The 27,207-nt window shown below is 38.0% G+C and overlaps 1 long non-coding RNA gene across 1 annotated transcript; it reads left to right on the top strand.

Moving 5' to 3' along the window:
• Window positions 1-4,996: 4,996 nt before the first annotated feature.
• LOC122814833 lies at window positions 4,997-26,834 on the top strand. Its single transcript, XR_006366903.1, has 3 exons — window positions 4,997-5,117; window positions 14,598-14,601; window positions 26,800-26,834. It is a non-coding gene; the product is annotated as an uncharacterized LOC122814833 (long non-coding RNA).
• The last annotated feature ends 373 nt before the right edge of the window (window positions 26,835-27,207 follow it).

Genomic DNA, 27,207 nt, shown 5'->3' with positions numbered 1-27,207 from the left:
TATAATAACTGAGTAGAAATGCCAAAAGAAATGAGGAAGAGAAAAATATAAAGCAATGAGCATAAAAGAGAGGTAGCCTGAGGAGGGAGATTAACCTGGGTTAGAGCAGGAACATATCCAGTGGTTGGTGAAATAATTTTTTGCTGCAATCTTAAATTTTGTTAGAGAGGGTTTGAGGGTTAAGTCAGGAGGAGGTGAGTTCCAAATTTTTGCTATGTAATTGAAGAATACTGAATCACAGGCATGATTGCAGGATTTAGAGGTTTTTACCATTGATTTATCAATAGATCTCAGTGGTCTGGTACTGATGTAAGGGGTAATTAAGGGTTGTATACCCGGAACTCTGTCTGGTTGGTTAAGTATTCTATGGGCCATTGTAAGCTGATTGTAGAGTAGTAGGTTGGGGAACTCGAGCCATTTTAGTAGTTTTAGATTTTGACAGTGATGTGTGAGATAGGTAAGCCCTGTAGTGAATCTAGCAATATGGTTGTAGCAGACAGTTAATTTATTTAGTTCAGTTTTAGAGAGGTTAGTGAGAATGGGGAAGGCATACAGGAGAGTGGAAAGTAAGTGGGTGAATGCTGTGTTGGTTCTGGCCAAAGGGGTTAAGAAGGCTTTGTTTCTGTATAGTGAGCCCAGTTTTTTTTTTTTTTTAATTATTTGGTTAACATGAAGGTCAAATTTCAGACTATTGTCAATTAGTACCCCAAATAGTTTGGTGTGGCTATCAGGGGATATTACGGTACCATTGTTATTTGGGATTCTGAAGGTGACCTAAGGGGAGCGATGGATTGGGGAGAACAGCAATAACTTGGTTTTGTTAGCATTTAGAAGTAGACGTCTGCTAGAGAACCAGCATTCGACTAAGTTAAATGTTTTCTGGGTCTGGAACTGGAGTTTTGGGAGGGAGTTGGCTGAGCAGAGCAAAGTAGAGTCATCTACATAATGTATGCAGGTCACTTCAAGGGTGGCTGACTGTAGATCATTAACAAAGATTGAGAATAGTAGAGGACCTAATATGGAGCCTTGTGGAACTCCTAATGAAACAAGTAGAAGGGTGGAAAGTCTACCTTGCCAGATCACTGCCTGATTTCTACCTTGAAAGTAATGTTGAAACCAGTTGATAGTAAGATTATGTAAGGAAAGTCTATGAAGAGAGAGTATTAGCTTGCTGTGATTGACCATATCAAAAGCTTTAGAAAGGTCTAAAAAGAGAGCCGATAAGATTTTACCTTTGTTCTTATTCTGGTTGATGGTGTCTGTGAATGGTAGCAATGCTGTTGTGGTGCTATGATAGGGTCTAAAGCCATGTTGTGAGTTTGTTAGAAGTTTGTTCTGGATTAGGTAGTACATAAGCTGGCTATGAATATACTTTTCCAGGATTTTGGCTAATGGTGAAATGAAGGCTATGGGCCTATAGTTAGGTAACTCTAAAGAGTTTCCAGCTTTATGCAGAGGTATGACATGTGATACCTTCCAGATGCTGGGAATGGTGGTTTCAGTGATTGTCCTATTTATTAGGATCAAGATAGGGATAGCAATGACATCAGCTGCCAATTGTAAGTATTCAGCTGAGAGCCGGTCAGCAACAAGGGTAGTTGATTTAATTTTAATCGAGTTTTCTAATGTAACTAGTGGGGAGAGGTTGTAAGCTAAAGGTCTTCTCGTCATTTGTGACATTTAGTTCCGGACCATCAGTGGAGGTGTCTGTTTGCTGTTTGGCTAGGGTGAGTATGGTATCAGTAAAGAAGTTATTGAAAGTATCTGGTAGATTGACAGTGCTAGTCCTGGCTGGAGAAGAGGAGGTTGGTGTGGTAACATTGCCAGGCCTTAATATTTTACTTATACCTGCCCAAAACTTTTGTGATTGATTTTGATGCTTAGTTAGTAGGTTATGGAAGTAATCTCTTTTGTCTTTTAGAATAGCTGTTTTTGTGTCATTCCTAAGTTGCCTGTAGTACAGCTGGTCAGATACAGATTTGGTGGTTCTGCATTTGGACCAGGCTGAGTTTCTTTCAGAAATCTTTATTTTGGTACTTTTAGTAAGCCAAGGTGCTGTTTTAGGTTTAGCTCTGGAAGCACGTGGGGGTGCATGTGAGTCTAGGATAGAGAGAAAGGTGGAATTAAAGTAGTTTACGGCTTCATCTAAAGGCAAATGGTGGAGTATGGTCCAGTTACAATGAATTAGATCAGACTGGAAGTTGTAGGGATTGAAATTTTTTTTATTCCTGATTGTCTGATAAATGGGCTGATGGATTTTATTAGTTTTGGTTTTTATGATAAAGATGGGGAGATGATCACTTAAGTCATCTGGGAGGGTTCCTGAGATATAGTTCTGAGGTTGTTGGTTAGTGAGCATCCAGTCTAGGACACTTCCTTTGTTTCTCTTTTTATTGAATCTAGTGAGAGATTTTATTAGTTGGGAGAATCCATATTGAAATAGTCCTCATCTAATGTTACATGCCATTGTAGCAACATTACTCTGAAGATGCAAGCACATTTTAGGAATTTATATTAGAAGTATCAATGTGAAATTTACATTTTAGACAAAAATCTGTGCAAAGCCTGACATAAAATATATCAAATTAGAAGTCTGTGTCCTTCACATATGTGTTTGAGTGTATAGGTTTTGGAGAATGGTTGTTTCACAGGTGTTTTTTGATTTTCACTACTTAACTGAGTATTGTCTACAATTTGTAAATTCATCTTTGTAAGGGGTTTTAACAGTTGTTATTAAAAAAAGGTTCATTGACTTGTATTACAAGCACTTTTTTGTTCTGCCCACATGTCCTTATCAAATTAACAGATGTCAGGATATAGAAATTAAAGGTTTCGTTAAAATTGTCATTTTATGCATTAATTCATTGTTAATTCTGTTATAAGTTTCAGAGTAACACATTTCTTCGTCCTTATTCAGGTGTATTCCTATATGTGAATTATGTACATTTTCTTAACAATGCCTGCATAAAATACAGGCATTGTTAAGAACATGTACTTAACAAGACCTGCATAAAATGCATATTTGTTTTCTGGCCAATCTTTGCTTTTTGCTCTGATGCATGTTTTTTTTTTTACTTTCATACAGGGATATGGCACCAAAAAAAAATCTGGGCTATGAAAACCTGCATTCTCAGACACTGAGAAGGAGTTTATAGTGAAGGCCCTCCATCAGCATGGGTCACTCCTCTTTCAGACAAGCCCTTCCATAACTATATCTGATGGAAGGTGGCAATGATGTGAATGCTGTGGGTGGCCATGGCCATGACTATAGCCCCATCAGGCATTGGGCCAGTGACATGATCACCAAGGTAAAAAAAAAGAGCCAGTGCTATAGCATGAGAACTGAGGGTTATTGGTGGCAGTCCTCCTACCCAAACCACCACTCACTGAGATGGCAGAGGTCCTGTCCACTGTAAGTGATCCAGACAGCTCATCATGGATTCCCAGTGTTGTGCTGGATGTGGGTAAAGAGGTGGCAGATAACCAAAAGGTTTATGTTGGTAAAACGAACAGGACGTTACGAGAACGCATTAGGGAACATTTATATGCCATCAATAAAGAAAATACAAGTAATGCTTTGGCACAACATGTTATTGATAATGGCATGACACATACTTTTAAGTTTAGGGTTCTGGAATTGGTTAGGAAGTCCAACAGACTTGGCAATATAAAGAATTATATGGAAGAGATAGAATGTAGATGGATAATGAGGTTACAAGCACATAAAGCATATGGCCTGAATGATAAGGTCTCATTAAAGCCATTTTTGAAAGGGAGACCCTATAAACATTAAAATGTATTAGTATAGAAATATGTTTTTATCAATTTTATAGTACTTTATTATAAATAGGGTATTCATCTCTGTTACATATATATATTTATTTTCATATATATATATATTTTGGCATATGATGTGTATGAAGTGTTTTATTGGCTTTTAGCATATGCTTTAATGTTTTTAGAAATAAATAAGTGTATGTATCTTTTAATTTTAATTGAATAATTCTTATTGAATGTTAATTAACAGAGTTTGGATTAGATGAATGATATATAAGATTGTGTAGAGTATTATGTTGGTGTTAAAGTCTGATGAAACGTTTTTTAAATGTGAAAGCGCTCACTTGGATCCTGCATTCGTTTTGTTGTTTTATTAAAAGTCTTGAAGTGAAGACTGGAGTTGTTTGTTATCTTCAGCTGTGGAGAGCCTCTTTTGTGCATGCTTTTACTTTTAGATGACCAAAAGGTGTCTAAAGATGATGTTCCAGGTATGCCATTTATATATCTAACTACACATGCATATATATATATATATATATATATATATATATATATATAAAGAGAGAGAAAGTAGAAATATATTTTACAAAATCTTACTTATAACTGGGGCTGTCTTTCATGCGTCATTTTCTGTTTAATGCTTATCATAGGTTCATAGGTTGGTACTAGGCTATCGACCCTAGGGCCTGTACAAGCTTAGCCATAACAATTCCCTGGTTATTTCTTCCCACAATATTTACTTCCCCGGACCCCTGTCTAGCAGGGCGACTGACGTGATCCCTGGGGTGAATTTCCTATCTCCCATCCAATCGTCAAGGTTCCTTTTGAAGAGGGCAAAAGAGGTACTCTGCTTGACATGTATGGGCAGTCTGTTCCAGAGTCTGGGTAGTCTGTTGGTCAGGAACCTATCCCTCCAGCATGTTTTGTTCATTGTGATGACAAAGTTTAGATCCCTGGAGCATGTGACTGTGAGGGATTGGGATTTCTTTAAGTGTAGCATGTCCAACAGCTCTGGGTTTGATATGGCCTTGTATGTTAAGCAGAGATCGCCTCTGAGTAGACGATATGCGACAGATTATAGCTGGAGTTTTTTTAGATGGTCAGCATAGGGCATCTGCTTTAGGCCTGTGATTCTTTTAGTGAGGTATTTCTGCAGCCTTTCCAGTTGTTGCAGATGTCTTGAGAGGTACATACCAAATGGGGAGTTGTATTCTATAATGGGTCTAATGATGGATGAGTACAGTGGGACAATGACCTCCTTTTTTTCTGGATGAAAAGCCCTTAGTGATGAGGTGTGCCACATAGAAGGATTTCTTGACTGTTGGGGTGATGTGGTTATCGTCCCTCTATCCATCTGCATTCTTCTCTGTCGAGGCATATCTGGTACTGAGATTCCACAAACACCTGCAAATGGTATGGGCATACAATTTTTTTAGTTGGGCTTAAAACAAAAACTCCACTTGCATGTTTGAGCATCATCTTTGAATTTTCTTTCTGTATGAGCAAGGACCCACATTTTTTCACCTGACAGTGTGCTTGATAACACTTACACCCATCTGCCTCAACCAGACAGAGTCGCTAAGGCAAGCTTCCCACTACAGCCTGATAGACTGCAACTCCCATTTCTAACCCTTCCAGGACCACTACACTCAACAGAGCTAAAGTACGCTTGACTAAGGCTTCTCTCCATACTTTGCGACATCCTGTGTTAATATACAATTCTGAAACTTATCTTTTAGTGTGCAGACTGACCCGGGTTATGATTAAGTCGCTCCATCTGCTGTAACCCCCTTCTAGTCACCTAAACTATCCCACTTTCTCTGCTTGGTCCTGCTTTCTCTTCGTATCACCTACATTTGACTATCTCTCAAACCATGTTGTGGTTCTCTGTCTACTTTAAGGACCCTGTTTTATATCTGCCACTCTTGCCACTTCACTTGTGTAAACTCTACTCTATTGTCTCCCCTCCTTCATAATCCGCCTTGCCAAGTATCCCTTGTTCCTTTCAATTCCTTGTTCTATAGCTGTCTCTTTCCTCTGTGTTGTATACTTTTTTTCTCTATTTACTCCCTCCCCTTCTCCCATGATCCTTTGCTGTACTTAAAAACTCCCCTCACATGTTTGATTGCCATCTTTGAATTCTCCCTTTTGTATGAGCAAGGACCCATTTTTTCCCTCCTGGCAGTGTGCTTACTAACACTTGTAAGGTATTATTTGTTTTTGCATGTTTTATGTTCATGATCACTTAATACCTCTTAGTACTATATCTAATAACTGAATCATTTCTTGCACAGGATTCCTTGCGGCTACTGTATTGTTCAGCTCTGTTCTTATTGATGGTATTGCGTAGAATTTGTCTTCAGAATAATTTACACAAACAGTGATACCACAACCAAGCATGTGAAACACTTATAATTTTTACTCATAATAGACATGTTACTGTTTTTGTTCAGCTCTGTTCTTATTGAATGTATGGCAGATTAAGCTTAATGCTTTCCACTGTCCTGGCCTTAATGATAACTGTAACATCTCAGTAGTATTAAAAATATTAAAAATGAGAAGTTACATAAAATAGGGAGAATGGTTTCAGTTTATGTTTTGGTATAATATATGGCTGTTTTTCCATCTAATTTTTTTTATACTGAGGTGTTATTAGTTGTCTGTTACTTTTTTCATTTTTCATTTTTTACTTTCCATATTTATCTATTGAGAAGTGATTAGTTGTTTATTCCTTTTATGAATAGTTTTTTTACAATAGGTCTACCTCCATCTACTTAGGTGGGTAGTTTTATGTCTTGTAGACGCACTATTGGATTGATTTGGTTACATTTATAGGCATATTTTATCTTGTGATAAATCATTTGTTTTTACTTCCCCTTTTGGGTCTTTTTTATTGTGTGTATTCGATGGGCTTTCCGATCACTGTACCTGTATCTGTACTTTAATTAAAAAGTTTTCATTTTAATTTAAAAAGTTTTCTTCACACTGTCAACCTGTCAGGGTGTCTTTAAATCATGTCTAAGGAAGTAGTGATGTCACTATGATACACCTGACTCTGATTTTAATTAAAGGCCTTGGCGCCAAATGTTTTAATTGTTCTTTCTGAGGAAGCTGCCAGCTTGTACTGACAGCGAAAACGCTCTTATTTTCAATAATAAAGTTGCGTTCAAGTTTTGTCTGAAAGTATTCTGTATTCTTTGTGGGTGATTTCCAGGACGTACTCTCGACTGCTCACTCTCCGGTTTGACTCGTTTAGTTTGCGTTGCCGCTCTTCTCCAGCTTATTGAATGTATTGCATAGCATTTGCCTTTAGATTCATTTACATTAACAGAGATACCGCGACCAAGCACTTGAAATGCATGTTTTTTTCTCATAATAGACATGTTACCTGTTGACTGTCTCCTTCTATGGAGCATAAATTACTGTTATTAGTTGATTGGTTTTTGCCTTTCACTGCTGTTAGCTATGATTATCAAGCCATAACCTGTGTGTGCCACTTTTTACCTCCAGCTGCATCACAATAGCTACGGCTATGTGGGTGAATTGTAACACAATTGTACTGCTACTAACAATTTTTTTTGACTACATGTGCACTTTGTGAAGTGATCTATGTGATTATAATCTCTGTTGTTTCTGCTTGGCTAATCAAGGGATTTCTTTCTATACACTGTACTACTGTGCACATATCCTCTGATACAACTCCTCAGACTAAGATTTAAATGGACTTCTAATGCTCATATACTACCCTGTCCTACATGCACTTCTAATGGTTCCCCTTCATAAGACCTTCACTCTGTCTAATTTCTGGATATATCTGGTAGCTGTATCTCATCCCTATATTTAATTTATCCTAAAAAACACATAACTGCCTGCCTCAGCCAGTGGATAGCTACTTGGTGGCTATATATATATATATATATATATATATATATATATATATACCATTCCTACCTTATCCCACCTTTTCCTTTATAATGGAAACTTGATTAGCAAAGCTTTTTCCATATGTTCATGTTGACTGTGTACCTAAAATAGTTGTGTTATTTTCTATTTTATTGCATAATCATTTTCTCACAACCTTTTTTTATGCTTTTAGTCCTGCAATCATGCTATATTTTCTGTTTTTGGTTTTCTTCTCCTTCTAGCCCCCATCCACCTCAACCAGACAGGGTTGCTGTTACAGCCTGAAAGACTGCAAATCCCACCTCTAACCTTCCCAGGACCTCTATACTCAACAGAGCTAAAGTACGCTTGACTAAGGCTTCTCTCCATATCTGTTATTAATATATAAATATGAAATGTATCTTTTAGTGTGCACACTGCCCAGGGTTAGGATTAAGTAGTTCCACCTCCTGTTGCCTCCTTCTAGTCAGCTAAACTATCCCATTTTCTCTGCTTGGTCCTGCTTTCTCTCCCTCTCACCTACATTTGACTATCTCTCAAACCACGTTGTGGCTCTCTCTTTGCTTTAAGGACTCTGTTTTATGTCTGCGGTTCTATCCACTTTACCTGTGTAAACTCTACTTTATTCTTCCCCTCCTTCAACCTTTCCTAATCCTGCTTGCCAAGTATGATGGGTCCCTGCAATCAAGGAGACTCAATCCTTACAACTGACTCTGGTGAGGGATGGTCACTAAGGGAAAGATGGTTCACACAGTACTTACAGATGCAGCTCCCTGCACCAAGCACAATTTCCCTTAAGAGCACACAGGGAGCATCCTCCAGACCTGAGGCTAGACTGTCTTTCTCTTTCCACGTCCACACAAAACTCCACACTGACCACTTTGGAACTCTGTATCACTGTTCCCAACATCTGACACACACATACACACCTGAGAATGGTAGGTGGAGTGACCACAGTGTCACTAAAACAAGCATAGGTACTCTCAAGATATTAAAAGTATTCTCTAAAGGACCAGCCACAATGAAAGGTATTAAAATATATAATGATAAATAATAAAACAGAAAACAGGAGAACACCAAATACAATAAAGAACAGAGTTTCAACCACAGATATGTAAAAAATAATACAGTTAGATAGTTTCTCGCAGATGTGGAAAACAATACTAAACTATTTTCACTAAATGTTCCTGACTGGATAAAGAATTACTGTTCCCTGACTACTTACTAAAGCAAGGCAAGCTGATGTGTGCTGAGTGTCTTACCACAGCAAGCCAGATGATGCCTCTCTTTGTCTGTGTGGATATGTGAGATATATATCCTGTCAGGTTCCAAAATGCTGCTGTGAGAGTTCCAAAAAAAAGAGATGCTAGTTAGAGGACATTACATCTGGTCACCTGACTCTGGTAGAATATACACACAGAGCTTTGCTAAGATCTGTGACAGCATCTGGAAGGTATTCCACAATTTCAAACTTTCCACCCTTCCAGGGTTCTCTGATAAACAGACACATGTGATCAGTTACAACAATACGACCAAATATACATGCATACATTCTTTCTGTCCAGCAGGACCTACTGTTGATACATTTTTAACACAAATAATTTTACAAATATATATTTTAACTCAAACATTTGTACAAATAATGTGATAGTCAAATAACATAAAATTATTTACAAAACTCCAGCTAGCTATGCTGGCATATCTACACATTTACTGCCCTGCTCTCCCTGGCACAGATGGCACTACCTCATAACATCACACCAAGTAGCCCCTGTTCCTTTCAATTCCTTGTTCTATAGCTGTCTCCTTCCTCTGTGTTGTATACTTTTTTCTCTATTTACTCCCTCCCCTTCTCAGTAGCTTCAAAAGTCTTACTCTGGTTCCTTACCAATTGAATTGTAGAAATGCTCTCCTCACAGATTTTTATCTTGCCATTTCGAGCAGTGATGGTGGGTCCCACTCTGTTCAGCCCTTGCTACGCTCAGGCTTCACTTCACTCCCCTGCCCAACCCCCAATTCCCACTCACCCACGCTACCTCTACATTTATACTCTCTCAGTTACATCATCTCCCCTATAGATTCCTCCCCTTCTTGTCCAATACACCCAATCCACACCCTCTGCATTCCTTGCTCTCATCACCTCCTTCCCCTATCTTACTTAGTTCTCTTCTCTACCTCACTTTCCTTACTTAGTTCTATTCCCTTCTTCACTTTCCCTTTTCTCTCTGAAACACACATGCACACACACACACACACACACACACACACACACACACACACACGCACACGCACACGCACACACACACACACACACACACACACACACACACACACACACACACACACACAGAGCCTATCTGTCCCTTACCCCTTCTTCCGCCACACTTCTCCCTCCTCTACTTCTTCACTCACACGTTTCCCCTCCCTATCTCTTCTCTCTAACTACCCATCTTCAAGTAACCCCCAGCCTGCCTTCATCTTTTATCCTTCATCTATCACACTTGCTCTTCCTCCATCTCAAACATATTTGTCTATATCTGTACTCTTTTCCTCCTCCTACTATCTATCTATCTATCCTTACCTACTATACAACAAATATCTTAAAAATTAATCAATCACCCACATTCACCCATCCTCTCATTAACTCAAATAAAGCATCCTACATCATAATCACACCTTAATTGATTAATCCATCTCAATTTCTGTTGCACAAATATAAATATCTTGACACCAGCCCATATCTTCACAAAACAAAGTTTTAGCACCTTAGCAACAAATTTAAGTCTCCTGTACTTAAAACGTTATACCAAAACATATTCCTGAGTGGTAATATTCACCCTAACATTGGCCCAAGTTCCTCTTCCAACCATGTCACCACCCACCTACCTCCTATTATAGCTAATCCTATACCTTCCACCAAATGATGAAATATCATCTCCATGAATATCCTTAGTCTTCTAAACAAAGTTAGTGAATTTCATGCATGGATTGCTCAATATTCTCCTGATAAAATTGTTCTCACTGAAACATGGCTTAAATCCCAAACCTCCGACACAGAAATTGTTCCTCCTGGCTATAATATCATACGGTCTGATAGGCTACACAAAAAAGCTGGTGGAGTAGCAATACGTTATTCAAACAAACTGAAGCGCTCTCCCCTATCTATACCACTTCCTAATTTTCACCCAGGAAAAATTGTATTGCCAACTTCAAGCTAAAAATACTCATAAAAAGCTATGTAATGCTGGTGTCTACATAACTCTTGGGAACATTACCCCCACTCTTGAAAACATCCTCTTCTGGACTTCCAATAACATCTCAAATGAAACTATAATTCTAGGGGATGTCAATATCAACTGGCAAACCTTGATTTCTGATTTTCCGACCTCAAGCATAAATCTTCATGGCTTTATTCAACTAATTTCCACAGACACTTGTTTCAACAAATCTTCCAATTCTGGCTCCATCTTTGACAGGATCCTTGTAGCCAATCCTAGCTTGTATCACAACACTACAACACTCCCAGATTGTACCAATGTTCACCTCCCAACCCACATCCAAAGGATATCCCTACATCATATCAAGCAGCACAAACTTAAAGAATGCCGTAGCCTCACCAACTTTAACCCAGATGCATTTAACAATACTGTCCTCCATAAATTGGTCCTTCTTTCGTAGCCTACTATTAGAGGATGCCGTTCTGAAATGTAATTCTATATTCCTGGATAGTCTTAAATTTTTAGCTCCTCTCAAGAAAAAAAGGGTTAAATCAAAACAAGTGCCTTGACTTTCTCATTCCACTCGCATGCTTATGCACAATAGAGATGTTGCATGGAAAAACTGTTTGAAATCTAAATTCTCTAAACACATACAAACTTACAAACTTGTTTGTAACCTCACCAAAAACAAATAAAAGAGGATAAAAAAAACTATTATGTAAAAGCCCAAACTAACCATCAAAGTAACCCAAACATCATTTAGAACTCTGTCAAGAAGCTCCTCAACCCTGGCTCTCTCAGGGTACCAAACCCTTACTCTAATGATTCTCCCTCTGAAACTGCCACAAGGTTCAACTCCTACTTTACTGACTGTATCAACAAACTAAACCAAAACAGTCACTTCCCTACCACTGTTCTTCCCATCCTTATTCTTCCTCCTCCTCCCCATGCCAATAGACCCACATTTTCTCTCAAATCTGTCCCTACTTCACACATAAAATATCTACTTAAAAAACTGAAGCCCTGCTCTATCTCAGCAGATAGGTTACCTGCTGAATTCTTACAACTGGCAGCTAACTCTATAGCCTACCCAGTCTCTATCCTCATAAACAGGTCTATCCAAGAATCTATAGTCTCTTCTATCTGGAAACAATTGCATATTATTTCACTCCACAAAGGTGGACAATCCACAGAACTCACAAACTACAGGGATATAGCAATTCTGTCCCCCCTTTCCAAAATACTCAAAAAATGCATCCACAAGCAACTTTTTGAATATCTTCTAAATGAAAACCTACTCACCCCAACCCAGCACAGCTTTTGTACTAGTCACAGTACAACTACTGCACTAGTTTCCTTTACCCATACTATCATTACGCCAGAGACAATAACAACCTGGTATCCTCCCTTTTCTGGACTTCTGTAAAGCCTTTGGTACAGTCTCTCACCCCTTGCTTATCTCCAAAATGTCTGCTCTTGGTTTTACTAACCCTACCATCAAATGGTTTTCTACCTACCTTTCCAATTGACTGCAGTCTGCCAGGTGATTTTTCTCCTTTTCTAATTTCCTCCCTGTTAATACTGGAGTACCTCAAGGTTTCAACCTTGGTCCCATTCTAGTCAACATCTTTACTAACAGCTTTAACTCTTCCTGCTCAGCCCTCTCTAATTCAACATGCAGATGACTCCACTATCATCTGCTCTTCCAACAATCTTTTACACATTCAGTCTATCACCCAAAAATCCTTCAACTCCATTGAAAGCTGGCTAAATGACAATCAACTAGTACTCAACCATAAAAAACTACTTTTGTTTCTCCCTAAATCTCTTTCTCATCTCAAAACATCCTTTACCATCATTTCCCTTGATAACACCTTAATTAGGGTTGCCACCATTTCAAATGCCCAAAGTAGGGCAATTGTGGTACAAACATCAGATTTTGCAGGCCAAAACATACCCATGGCCAGTACAAAGGACATAACTTCACTTTTTTTTGCCTAAATAAAAGCTTATTATTGTAGCATTTTAGTTGCTTATTCTGTTTCTTATAACATTTAGGTGTTTCAGATACAGAATAACTGTTTTATGCAACTATTACATAAAATATAGGAAATAATTTTGCCCTAAAATCTCAGGACATTTGCCATTTTTACAATTTTTTTGCAGGACACAACTGCCCAAAGAGGGACTGTCCCTCGCAAAGTCGTACAGGTGGTAATCCTAACCTTAATAGAAGTAGAAACACACACTAAACTCCTGGGCTTCATTGCTGATGACCAACTAAAATTCGATCTACATGTCCAAAACTGTATCAGAAAAACTCACCAAAAACTAGGCATGTGTTACACAGCAAAAAATTTCTTACCTATGACTCTAGACTGTCCCTTGCTAATGCCTCTCTTCTTCCTACTCTTCTCTGTGCTTCACCTATTGTAACCAACCTTCAATCCACTCTCAAAATGAATCTAGAACTCTGTTACAATAAACTTGCTAGATTTGTTACAAACCAGCCTTACAACTCACACCACTGCCTACCTCTAAATTCCTTAAATGGCGCGAGTTCCCCCACCTCCTTCTTCTCTCTCAACTGCTCTTCACCCACTTCATAATCAGTAAACCTAATTCCTGTCCTGCCATTTCACTCCTCATCAATTACTATACTCCAAATTGCTCTTTCTTGAGTTCTGACCAACTTTTGTTGGATATCTACAAGCCTGAAAAATCAGTAGGACATAGCTTATACAGCAATGTAATAATTACATGCCTGGAACAAAATTCCTCTGACTATCAGATCTATCCCAAATAGTCTCAATTTTAAAAAAGCTTTACAAGAAAGACTACTAAATTTCTGGCTCTGCTCTTCTCCCAATCCTGCCTAACAAGTCTCTATATACTGGTAAGAAACTTCAATTTTTAATTGCTTTTATGTACCAATGTCCTCAATTTTTGCTTATATCTCACTATTATGTGCAAGTGTTACTTTGTGTTGACTGTATATATGTGTTAAGACACCTGAAATTCTTTTTGTGGTCGAAGTTTTTTTCCCCAGGCCTCCACTGAAAAAGAGCCCATTGCCAGTCAGACTTATTCCTTTTAACAAATGTGAAATAAATAAATAAATAAACAAATAAATAAATATAATGCACTTTGAAGTCTGCCTTAATTACATTTTTAATTGCACTTGCATTTATTATTGCTTAACTCAGGCCTAAGTAGCATCAGTCTCATCAGTTTATCTTTTATTTCTATTTTTGTTGTGTTTTATTGTTATAATCACAGCTGAGTCTGCCACCAACACTGTGGAGATCCTACCACCTGATGCTGGAGTATTGGTAGCCTCTGATGATGATGGCAGTGATGAAGAGGCATAGTCTTGGGTTGAGGAGGGCCACTCTAACACTGAGTTTGTGGCTCCCACATCCCCGGTCCAGAGTTTGGATACAGTCAGAATTCCTATGCATACCCATGACATGGAGCCATTTTAGATAGAACAGGTTGGAGGTGACACAGTTGATCAGGGTAGTGTGGTTACTCCAGTTGCAGAACTGGAAGAGTTTTTCTGTAGACATTGTGAGGGTGAAGAAGTGCACAGGGGTTTGGTAGTGATGCTCAGAGGAGGCATGCTTTCCACCATCCCATTGATGTTGGTGAGTCAGTAGATCCAATGCAACATGTGTGTGGGCCATCATGGAGACATAGGAAAGTTCCACCAGGGCCTCAGAAGAGGTAGCCAGATTACTAAAAGTCATACATTCTGATGTGCGAGACTGCCTGAACCATATGGGTGACTTCTTGGACAGGATGAATGACACACTGCATCATGCATTGTCTGTAACAGAACATCTACTGGGAATGGTCAACATCCACATGGCCAGAGAGCCACTACATCATCTGGAGTTAGCCAACATGGCTGTGCCTTCCTGCACCCATAGTGGCATTACATCCGCTGCTCCTTCAGTGATTGAGGTGTCCACAACCACACATGTCAGACAATGTGGTCATGGACATAGTAATGATGAAAGCTTGTCCAGGCGGCATTGTTCATGCTCAGGTAGAACCCTGACTTCTAGCCAGGGTCATGGAACTAGTAGTATGATTCCTGGCAGAGGTAGTTCACATGGTCAGGGGCAGCAATGGTGAGTTGAATCCTCTACCATGCATGGCTCACACCTATCTAGGATGCCAGGGCCCAGACAAACAGCAGTTCATCTTGGCTATAGCACACGCACACACACACACACACACACACACACACACACACACACACACACACACCCACACATCATTAATATTGAATGGTTTACATCTATTGCTACTGGTCATAGCCATGCATACTTGCTGTTAACCTGATTTCTTGCACACATACACACTCACTTCTTTGGTGTCAAGCTTGCCATCTTGTATCCCCCACCACTACCACTCTGTGCAAGTGGTGATGACTGTGCCCTGCCTTTTGCACATTTCTGTGCGATTTGTACGTTCATGAGACTTGATCAATGGAATGAACACCATTACGCCATCCATCATGAAGCAGAATGGCTGCCTATAAAACAGAGAATAGTCTTTTTCTTGGTCTCTATGCAATTAAACTATTAAAACTAGAATTATTCTTCTCCCTTGTTAGCAGGCTTATTCAAAATAAATTCACATTGCAACCTCAGAGCTCATTCACTCAAACCTCAACCCCCAAAAATCAAGCTACACTTCAACAACTACTGCTTTCTTATTAATAACTCTTTACCTCTGGGAGGCAATGCCATCCAAAATAAAACTCTGATAATCTTTAACAACTTCCATATTGCCTTCAAAGACTTGTTTCATTGAGAAGCTGAGTATAAATGCTTCACTTCTACTTGTATTATATTACCAATAAACCCAGTAGTCAAGCTAATTGCCAGTGTTCTAATATGCAATTTGTTGAGCATGTTATCTATTGTATATAGTTTAAATAAGAATACCTTGTATACATACTGTACAGTCAAATAAGTCATATACTCTACCTTTGCTAGATGTTATATATTACTCACATTTTTTTTATAATTTGAGCAAGTTTTATTAATTTGAATGCAGACTTCATACCACATGCTTCACTAATGGTATCTTAAATTCTAAGTTAATGTATTACTTACACATTTTAATAACTTTTTTCAAAATGTTATGCACTATTGTTTGTTCTTTGCTACCATTCTTCTGCACTTTCATATGCTGAAGTTGAAACTGATCTACATGGATCAATTTTCTACCATGAGAAACACATTTACATAAATAAATAAAAGGAACAACTCTACTCTGTTTTGATGAGAGCATGAAAGATGTTACTGAAAGAAATCCCCAAGGTGATTAAAACATCATAAGAAATGGTTAGTCACCCATGCTATTTACCATCGGGAGTATGCAGAGTCAACAAAGACTGATCTTAATTTGTTTTTTATTAAATCCTCATGAATCAAGGGAGTGGCATACAATAGAATATGACCCACCTGAGTTGGAAGAATTTTTTTGTTGGAGAAAAAGGATTGGTTTGAGGTAGACTCATACCAGAATTATGGATGTAAAAGTTTTTAGTTCTAGTCTTTGTTTATAAACAATAGAAGAGTTGTTGCCTGAGACTATTTGCATTTACATTGTGTTGACCTAGAAAAATATTGCCTACAGGATGAACTGATTTTGAAATGCACATTTGCACATTTGTAATGACAGTTTACAGAGTTACATATGTACTCCCTGTCACTTGTTTATCTAGTGCATTATTTATGCTATTGCCAGTTATTCATCTCTTTTGTTCCACCTGGGAAAACTTTAAGGATTACAGCCCACTCTTTCTCAATGCCTGTGTTATCAAAAGTAGGCTGTCAATCAATAAGGTTAAGCACATTATTTATGTAATTGTAATTCTTAATGAATCTATATTACTCCATTTCTAGGTTATTCTCAAATATATCCACACTGTTATAAGAGATCAAATAAGTCTTAATCATAATGGATCCTTGCCCCAACAATGACAACAGTTTGTGAAGGATATTATAATAAATCTTATTCAAACACACTGAATCCAAAAGTTTTCCCCAGTATGTACATCCACAATCTGAGTTAAACCTACATTTTGTAGTAACTTATAAAACAGTGAAGAAGTGCACAGGGGTTTGGTAGTGATGCTCAGAGGAGGCATGCTTTCCACCATCCCATTGATGTTGGTGAGTCAGTAGATCCAATGCAACATGTGTGTGGGCCATCATGGAGACATAGGAAAGTTCCACCAGGGCCTCAGAAGAGGTAGCCAGATTACTAAAAGTCATACATTCTGATGTGCGAGACTGCCTGAACCATATGGGTGACTTCTTGGACAGGATGAATGACACACTGCATCATGCATTGTCTGTAACAGAACATCTACTGGGAATGGTCAACATCCACATGGCCAGAGAGCCACTACATCATCTGGAGTTAGCCAACATGGCTGTGCCTTCCTGCACCCATAGTGGCATTACATCCGCTGCTCCTTCAGTGATTGAGGTGTCCACAACCACACATGTCAGACAATGTGGTCATGGACATAGTAATGATGAAAGCTTGTCCAGACGGCATTGTTCATGCTCAGGTAGAACCCTGACTTCTAGCCAGGGTCATGGAACTAGTAGTATGATTCCTGGCAGAGGTAGTTCACATGGTCAGGGGCAGCAATGGTGAGTTGAATCCTCTACCATGCATGGCTCACACCTATCTAGGATGCCAGGGCCCAGACAAACAGCAGTTCATCTTGGCTATAGCACACGCACACACACACACACACACACACACACACACACACACACACACACACACACACACCCACACATCATTAATATTGAATGGTTTACATCTATTGCTACTGGTCATAGCCATGCATACTTGCTGTTAACCTGATTTCTTGCACACATACACACTCACTTCTTTGGTGTCAAGCTTGCCATCTTGTATCCCCCACCACTACCACTCTGTGCAAGTGGTGATGACTGTGCCCTGCCTTTTGCACATTTCTGTGCGATTTGTACGTTCATGAGACTTGATCAATGGAATGAACACCATTACGCCATCCATCATGAAGCAGAATGGCTGCCTATAAAACAGAGAATAGTCTTTTCTTGGTCTCTATGCAATTAAACTATTAAAACTAGAATTATTCTTCTCCCTTGTTAGCAGGCTTATTCAAAATAAATTCACATTGCAACCTCAGAGCTCATTCACTCAAACCTCAACCCCCAAAAATCAAGCTACACTTCAACAACTACTGCTTTCTTATTAATAACTCTTTACCTCTGGGAGGCAATGCCATCCAAAATAAAACTCTGATAATCTTTAACAACTTCCATATTGCCTTCAAAGACTTGTTTCATTGAGAAGCTGAGTATAAATGCTTCACTTCTACTTGTATTATATTACCAATAAACCCAGTAGTCAAGCTAATTGCCAGTGTTCTAATATGCAATTTGTTGAGCATGTTATCTATTGTATATAGTTTAAATAAGAATACCTTGTATACATACTGTACAGTCAAATAAGTCATATACTCTACCTTTGCTAGATGTTATATATTACTCACATTTTTTTTATAATTTGAGCAAGTTTTATTAATTTGAATGCAGACTTCATACCACATGCTTCACTAATGGTATCTTAAATTCTAAGTTAATGTATTACTTACACATTTTAATAACTTTTTCAAAATGTTATGCACTATTGTTTGTTCTTTGCTACCATTCTTCTGCACTTTCATATGCTGAAGTTGAAACTGATCTACATGGATCAATTTTCTACCATGAGAAACACATTTACATAAATAAATAAAAGGAACAACTCTACTCTGTTTTGATGAGAGCATGAAAGATGTTACTGAAAGAAATCCCCAAGGTGATTAAAACATCATAAGAAATGGTTAGTCACCCATGCTATTTACCATCGGGAGTATGCAGAGTCAACAAAGACTGATCTTAATTTGTTTTTTATTAAATCCTCATGAATCAAGGGAGTGGCATACAATAGAATATGACCCACCTGAGTTGGAAGAATTTTTTTGTTGGAGAAAAAGGATTGGTTTGAGGTAGACTCATACCAGAATTATGGATGTAAAAGTTTTAGTTCTAGTCTTTGTTTATAAACAATAGAAGAGTTGTTGCCTGAGACTATTTGCATTTACATTGTGTTGACCTAGAAAAATATTGCCTACAGGATGAACTGATTTTGAAATGCACATTTGCACATTTGTAATGACAGTTTACAGAGTTACATATGTACTCCCTGTCACTTGTTTATCTAGTGCATTATTTATGCTATTGCCAGTTATTCATCTCTTTTGTTCCACCTGGGAAAACTTTAAGGATTACAGCCCACTCTTTCTCAATGCCTGTGTTATCAAAAGTAGGCTGTCAATCAATAAGGTTAAGCACATTATTTATGTAATTGTAATTCTTAATGAATCTATATTACTCCATTTCTAGGTTATTCTCAAATATATCCACACTGTTATAAGAGATCAAATAAGTCTTAATCATAATGGATCCTTGCCCCAACAATGACAACAGTTTGTGAAGGATATTATAATAAATCTTATTCAAACACACTGAATCCAAAAGTTTTCCCCAGTATGTACATCCACAATCTGAGTTAAACCTACATTTTGTAGTAACTTATAAAACAGTTTTGACCTGTTTGTTCTTTTGGTAGTAGATAAGTTGAAAGCTATGGTAATTTAAAATCCTCAAACAGTACTGGGTTGTCCCTCTGTTCATGAACCAAATCAGTTAAGAAAAACTCAAACATCTTATTATGTTATCATTTATTATAACTAATACTCTCCTAGTCTTCTCTTGTAACCTTTCTGAAATACATTTTTGTATTCCCTCAACTTTGGAGTTCAGTCATTGGCATTATATCAGGTCTCAGTAACAACACCAGTACCTATTTTCTCTTTTTGAATGCAATTATGCCATGTTGATAACTTGTGACTTAAGCTTAAAACATTGGCATACTATATTATAAATTATCCTTACTAACAATCTCTTTTTATCACATTGTCTTGGATTGGATTTAGTCCCTAAACTACTAGCATTGCCACACAATATCAATATTTTACCTATGATCACCTTTTTCTCTGTTGTTACATAGCCAACCTGAAAATCCAGGTTGATTTCTGACTGAACAAAAAACAGCTTGCAAGCAATCTTTCCCGACCATTGATAGATGTATTTGATCTTTTGATATGGCCCAGTTATTGATGACATCATGGTGGGATTTGAAAGACAATGAATTCAGCATACAGTATTTTGAGATGTATGCATTTGTCCGTGTAATATTTTTTTTTTCACTAACTAGTCCAGTTTGTAGAGTAGCAGGAAAAACATAAGTGAATCTCCTTTACAGCAATAAGGGGCATAATATTAACAGTTCTTCTGGCAATAGTCAAATAGTCCTTTTTAAGGTAATTTAACCCTGCATGAACAATAATTTTCCTTTAAAAATAAGGTTTCTTTAGCAGCTCATTTCATCCCTTCCTTAACGTCTGTTAAAGTAGCCCAAGATAAGGAACATAACACTCTGTTCTCATTAGCACACCTACAAAAGAATGCTTCAGTACCACATATTATTTAATTTCCTAATACTAAAACCATTTTCACTTTCAAAGTATGTTTATATCGTTCCATGTTATCTATATTTCCATACATATCTGAAATACAGAGGACTGAAATAGATTCTGTTTTCTCATTTACATGATTAACTATAATTTCTTCATTTATTGCTTCTGAAATTCCTTGTATTCCTTGGTTTTGTTTTTTGACAGCAGATATTCTGGTGGAAGGTTACTTACAGGACAAAAGTTCCTATAAGTCCCTGAGACCGGATCCCTTCCATGTGTGATAAGATCAGCCTGAGATTTTGAGCTACTGAATGACCGAGAATAGACACTCTGAAGGGGACTTCTAGACAAAGCTTAGACAAAAACATCAACCAAAACAGAGCTCCCAGTAGATGAAAGATACCTATCAGTAACCAAAATCTTTCTATTAAATCAATAGCTCAAGTGGCCAGTGGCATCAACTACCAGTAGTTTGTGCTAGTTACACTGATTCTTTTAGGTCCCGTTAACCAGCTCAGCATGTTTGTGTGCATCTGTCTCTTTTTTAAAAGTTTTGGGTGATTGTGCAAAGATTAGCTGAAAAGTCAAATAATTAAAGCAGAAGAGTATGAAGGAACACAAACCTAACTAAAGACATGAAGAAACTTACATAAATAGCCCCAATTATTTCCTACTCCATCAGTTAGGTACCTAGTTAATACCACTGAATGAGTATAACCATGTAAGGAGTTAGAAAGACAGTGAAAGGCTATCTTAGCACAAGTATATTAGCACGAATTACATAAAAAGCTTTAGTCAGAAGCAATAGTATTCAAACAGCTAAATGTAGCAAGAATTAAGAAAGCCCTCTGGCCTATTGCAGATTAGATAGGTTGTCACCAGTGGGATAATTAACACAGACAGGGCAGACATTGGTATAGTTAAATGTCTGACCTTCTAGCCCTAAAAAGTTTATTTTCCTCAGAATTCTTCAATTCGGTTTAGGTAATTTATTATTCTACACTATGGGTATCAGAGGTTGAATGAGAAGTAAGGGGACCAGGAAGGTGAAGTTCTGTGGGTCTGTGGGCTGGCAGTATGGTTCAGAGACTTGTGAGGAAGGTCAAACTGTATGACATGTAAGGGGATAAGGAAGTTAAAATGAGGAAAGGAGGATCTCAAGAAACTGGTGTGGGAGATTAGAATCTACGGACAAATTGTATGGTTAAGCAGAAGTGGTACGTGGGCAGTGTTATGGTGGCTCCAAGGACAGACTTGCAGGTGCTAGGAATGTAAATAATAGAAGCAGAATGGAATTATGAAGGAAATTAAAAAGGGTAGAGATGGGAAGTAATGAGCTGACAGCAAAGGGTATGGTGAGGTAAGAATTCCACTGAAAAGGGAGATTAAATAGAAAAGAAATAGAGGAGCTGAATAAGGTGATAGATGACGCAGGGGGTAGGAAAAATGTGGTTAGTGGTTAGACTAAAAGAAACTATATGTTGATCAAGGATAAGGCCAGGAAAGAAACAGAGACACTCCCCATAAAGAGGAACAGGGCAAAAATGAAGAAAAATTGGGAGGGGGAGCATAACCGTTGCCATTTGAATTACAATAAAGGGAGGCAAGGCACAGAATAAAATGCCAGAATGCCCAATATAGACAAGCTTACTAACCAGTAGATATGCATTTGATGGGAGAGGCCAAATGTATTCACTTGTCAAAGGTATAAACATAGATATTATATTACACCCTCTTTTTCAAAACCAGAAGATTCCTAATCTTTTTTGACATAGATCACTGTACATAATTCATAAATCATTGTAAATGATTGTTGATTGTACTGCTATATCACTGTCAGGTAAGACATTGCTATCTAATTCTATTAGGGTCTATATTAGATCACCAAACACTTAAAAAAGCGAACAGTGATTAATCGACCCTATGTAAGCAAAAGCTTTCAATCTCGAACTGTCAGAACAGCAATTTTTTTCCTATGGAAAAAAATCGCTGTTCCAAAACACATACACACAACACAAGCGCACCAAACAAACACCAATCCACACACATACACCTAAAATCTGACACCTAACCCTACAGTAAACTATACACTCACCACTAACTATCCACTTACCTTAACCCAAACCCTAACCCTAATGTCCGTCACTATTGCACACTCACCTCACCCGCTCCCTAACCCTAACTCACCAAACCCACCTTAACCCTCACGTCCACACAATCACACACATACCTAACTCGCTCCCTAACCCTAACTCACCTAACTCACCCTAACACTCACATCCACACAATCACACACTTACCTGAACCCGACCCATAACTTTCCACCACAGCACTGAAAATACCAAAGCAACAGAAACGGACAACCGAATTCTTTCCCTAGGAAAAAATTTGGGTTTTTGTTGCTTCGATATTTTAAGCTTTTGCTTACATAGGGTCGATCAATCACCGTTCACATTTTTAAGCATTTGGTGATCTAATATAGACCCTTCTATTGCTCTAATAGAAAAACATGTCTTCTTATTACATCTAAAGCCAAAGTATTTTAGTACAACAGCAACAGTTCTTAGTACTACTGAATTTTATTTATTACTGTTCAGTCTTTTGAACTGTTTGGGGGCAGCCACAGTGGTGCAGTGGTTACCGTTGCCACCTCACAGCAAGAGGTTCTCCGGTTCGATTCTCGGCTGGGGTGCCTTCTGTGTGGAGTCTGCATGTCCTCCCAGTGGTCAAGTGGGTTTCCTCCGGGTGCTCCGGCTTCATCCCAAAGACATGCTGTAGGTGGATTGGACACTCTAAATTGGCCCTAGGCATGAGTGTGTGCACGTGTGCGCCTTCTGTGGAAGATTGGGCACAAGGCTGGCAACTCGACACCATAAAACTCCACTGCCAATCATGAGCAGACAGGTGATCCACGGTGGCGACCCCTAACTGGGAAAAGCCAAAAGTAGAAGTCTTTTGAACTGTTTGAGCATCTAAGTTATCTTCTAAACCACAAGGAATCTTGTGATCTGTATTTCTTATGTTGGCATACCTTCTGGCTCTTTTTTAGGTGTCATGCTGTATTCTCACATTATCACCTTCATCTAATGAAAACGGACACTATTTGTCTGATCAAGTAATATTTTTGTGTACTTGGTTTTGTTTCATTCCCTCTTGCACATTACTATATTTTTTGACATTAATAAGAAAGTAGATATAAAAGTCTAATCTTCAAACTCATCAGTAACTGAACTGGTGAAAGGCCACATATTACAATGGAGTATTTGCATTTTCAATAAAGCTAAATGCATTTTAATGAAAGTTTCACAATACTCTGTGACTTTTTCATTGCATTTTGACAGTCGGTGCAGTGCCAAGAATGTCTATATGCGTTGCTAGGCACAGAGGTCATACATTGAAACTCTCTTGAATTTTACATTTGCATACTGTGGACCATAAGCAGATATTATCACATCTGGAATATATGACTTTTTCACTGGCTGACGAGGTCAATAAAAAGGTTGAAACATGCATGTCCACAGCTACTGGGGTTTGGCTTTATTGGCCTGAATGTAACCATAAAGAATTAAGTGAAAAAGTCATGAACATTCAGAAGCCATGTAGCTCAAATACTTGATGTCCTTAAGTAGTCATTTGCCTATATTCCATGGACCTCCATTACAGAATATTTAAAGGATCTTGCAGTGAAAACTGTAGCTTGACTGGGTTTTTTTTGCAGTTTTTTTTACTGAATGTTTTATCTGTATAATCTTTTTACCCTTTGGTTTGGATGTTAGTTGGGATAGTTTTCAGGGACCTTAATCTTTATGGGCATCAGCTGGGTTTAAAGACCCAGTGTTTCTAAAATATAGCTAAAATATCCACTTATGTCGTGCTAACGTGGACAATAAAAAGGCCGAAACATGCATGCCCAGAAACAGGGGGGTTGGTTTTATTGACTTGAATGCAACCATAAAGACTAAAAAAGTTTTTAAAAAATTATGGATATTCAGAAACCATGTAGCTGAAACACTTGATGCCCTTAAGGGGTCTTTGCATATATTGTATGGGCTTCCATTACAGGAGGTTTAAGGTATCATACAATGAAAACGCTAGCTTGCTTAGGTTTTTCTTGCAGTTTTTAATGAATTGTTTTTCTGTGTGACCTTTCTACCCTTGGTTTGGAAAAATATTTCTTTCCTTACAACACATCTACATTACTGGATTTTTATTAGTGCATTGTTGAAACTATTTAAGCTTCTCTTCAATAATAGGCAACTATGGAGTTATCCAGTCAAATTCCAGTTCACCACTAAGGAAACTTTGCTGTTCTGGAAAATATAAATAACTTGGCATATCTCCTATACATTCATCTTCCTGGCTTATACTTCAAACATGAGCTATACTTCAGTATTCCCAGCAACATTATTTACACTGAGAGCAATTTCGTATAAAATAACTTCTTTTTAAGTAGATACTTCATTATATTTTGCACCCATGTGTATTAATAATTTTTAGCTTCAATGCCAGATTTCTGATTGTTTCTGTAGTCACATATTTTGTGCATCCTGTTCTTGAACTATTCACCATCTGCACATTTTTAACACAAGTGTTAATAAAATCAATATAGGTATAGTTAAACTGACGTTACTCTTAACACAAATATGGGACACTATCAGCACTAATATTACAATAATTTGATGATAATTTATTATTTAGTGATACTGAAACTGTTCTATGTGCTGCTTTTAATGATTGCTACCAGTCTTTATATATTTTTATTACTGCTGTTTAATATGTTATTTATTTATTCAGCTTATCTCCCAGGACTATAAAGGAGTTTAGTAATATTAATCTGATGTCATCTGAAATAAATACTATTTAAAGACTTTTTTCAACACTTGCAATATTTTCTTGTGAAAATGCATTTATTTAATTTTACACAATTAGCAAACTGACTTTATTATCCACTACTTCTGCACACTAGATTAATCACACAAAACATCTGTTTATCATCCTAATGGCCACACCACACTAAATACTTCTTAACAACACATTGTTCATAATATTTATTCTTCACAAAGCTCTCAAAATAATTTTACCAGTTTTAAAATGTTTTGCCTTTCAAACAACGCAGCACACTTTAAACTCTTCTACTAGCTCTTAACCATGACAAAGTCACTCATTGTGCATGTATCATTATCGATTGTTAAATCTAATCCCATTAACAAGCTGTCCCAAATACCACATTGTCCTCAGTATCCTATGTGAGCTATAAGTCTATATGAATCTTCTGTGGACACATTTGAGGTTTAATTGTGAGCAAAGTAAAAGAAAAATGATCATACAGGATTAGACTTGAATCTTTTATTGTGTAAAATATGGCTACATTTCTCTTGGTTTATAATAATTATGAAACTTCTGTTTCATTACAAAATACCTTGTTTTTCTCCCACTTCAGACATAAATGTATTATCCTCTTTCAGTGCTTCTTTCTCTGCCACATGCAGAAATGTAGCACACTGTACCTTTTCATTCTTTGTGGAAGTATCACTTTAAATGGGGTATAAAAAAATGATAATTTGACCATGCTGTGATAAATTCAGTACAGTTATCATAGGTTCATAGGTTGGTACTAGGCTATCAGCCCTAGGGCCTATACAAGCCTAGCCATAACAATTTCCTGGCTATTTCTTCCCACAGTATTTACTTCCCCGGACCCCTGTCTAGCAGGGCGACTGATGTGATCCCCGGGGTGAATTTCCTATCTCCCATCCAATCATCAAGGTTCCTTTTGAAGAGGGCCAGAGAGGCGCTCTGCTTGACATGTATGGGCAATCTATTCCAGAGTCTGGGGAGTCTCTGGTTCAGGAACCTATCCCTCCAGCATGTTTTGTTCATTGTGATGACAAAGTTTAGATCCCTGGAGCATGTGTCTCTGAGGGATTGGGATTTTTTAAGTGTAGCATGTCCAACAGCTCTGGGTTTGACATGGCCTTGTATGTTAAGCAGAGATCACCTCTGAGTAGATGATATGTGACAGAGTATAGTTGGAGTTTGTTGAGATGGTCAGCATAGGGCATCTGCTTTAGGCCTGTGATTCTTTTAGTAAGGTATTTCTGCGGCCTTTCCAGTTGTTGCAGATGGCTTGAGAGGTACAAACCAAACGGGGCATTGTATTCTATATTGGGTCTAATGAGGGATGAGTACAGTGGGACAATGACCTCCTTTTTCCTGGATGAAAAGCCCTTAGTGATGAGGTGTGCCACATAGAAGGATTTCCTGACTGTTGTGGCAATGTGATTATCGAAGGTGAGACCACTGTCCACCTGTGTCCCTAAGTCTCTTATCACACTTTTGGTGTTTAGTGTACTGCCACCTATGTGGTAATTCATGAGTACTTGTTTTTTCCCAAAGGGGATAACTATACATTTCTTGGCATTGAGCTTGAACCCATGGCTCTGGCACCAAGCATCTGTTTCTGTAAGGCCCTTTTGTAGAATATCCACATCATTTGGGGATTCAATAATGGCTCCCAGTTTGCAGTCATCTGTGAACTTTGTTAGCCAGAGTCCCTTAGTGCTGGCCTGTTCGTCAGAGAAGTAGATGCCAAACAAGAGTGGTCCCAGGACTGAACCCTGAGGTACTCCACTTGTCACTTATTTGGAGCTGGGTTTGGAGTCGGCTATTTTTACAGTGTGGGTTCTGTCAGTAAGCCAG

This window comes from Protopterus annectens, chromosome 11.part0 (assembly GCF_019279795.1).
Source record: "Protopterus annectens isolate FY-2018-M chromosome 11.part0, PAN1.0, whole genome shotgun sequence".
In the NCBI taxonomy this organism is placed as follows: Eukaryota; Metazoa; Chordata; order Ceratodontiformes; family Protopteridae; genus Protopterus; species Protopterus annectens.
Note: the sequence above shows the minus strand (reverse complement) of the source record. Positions and strands in the feature narration are given on the sequence as shown.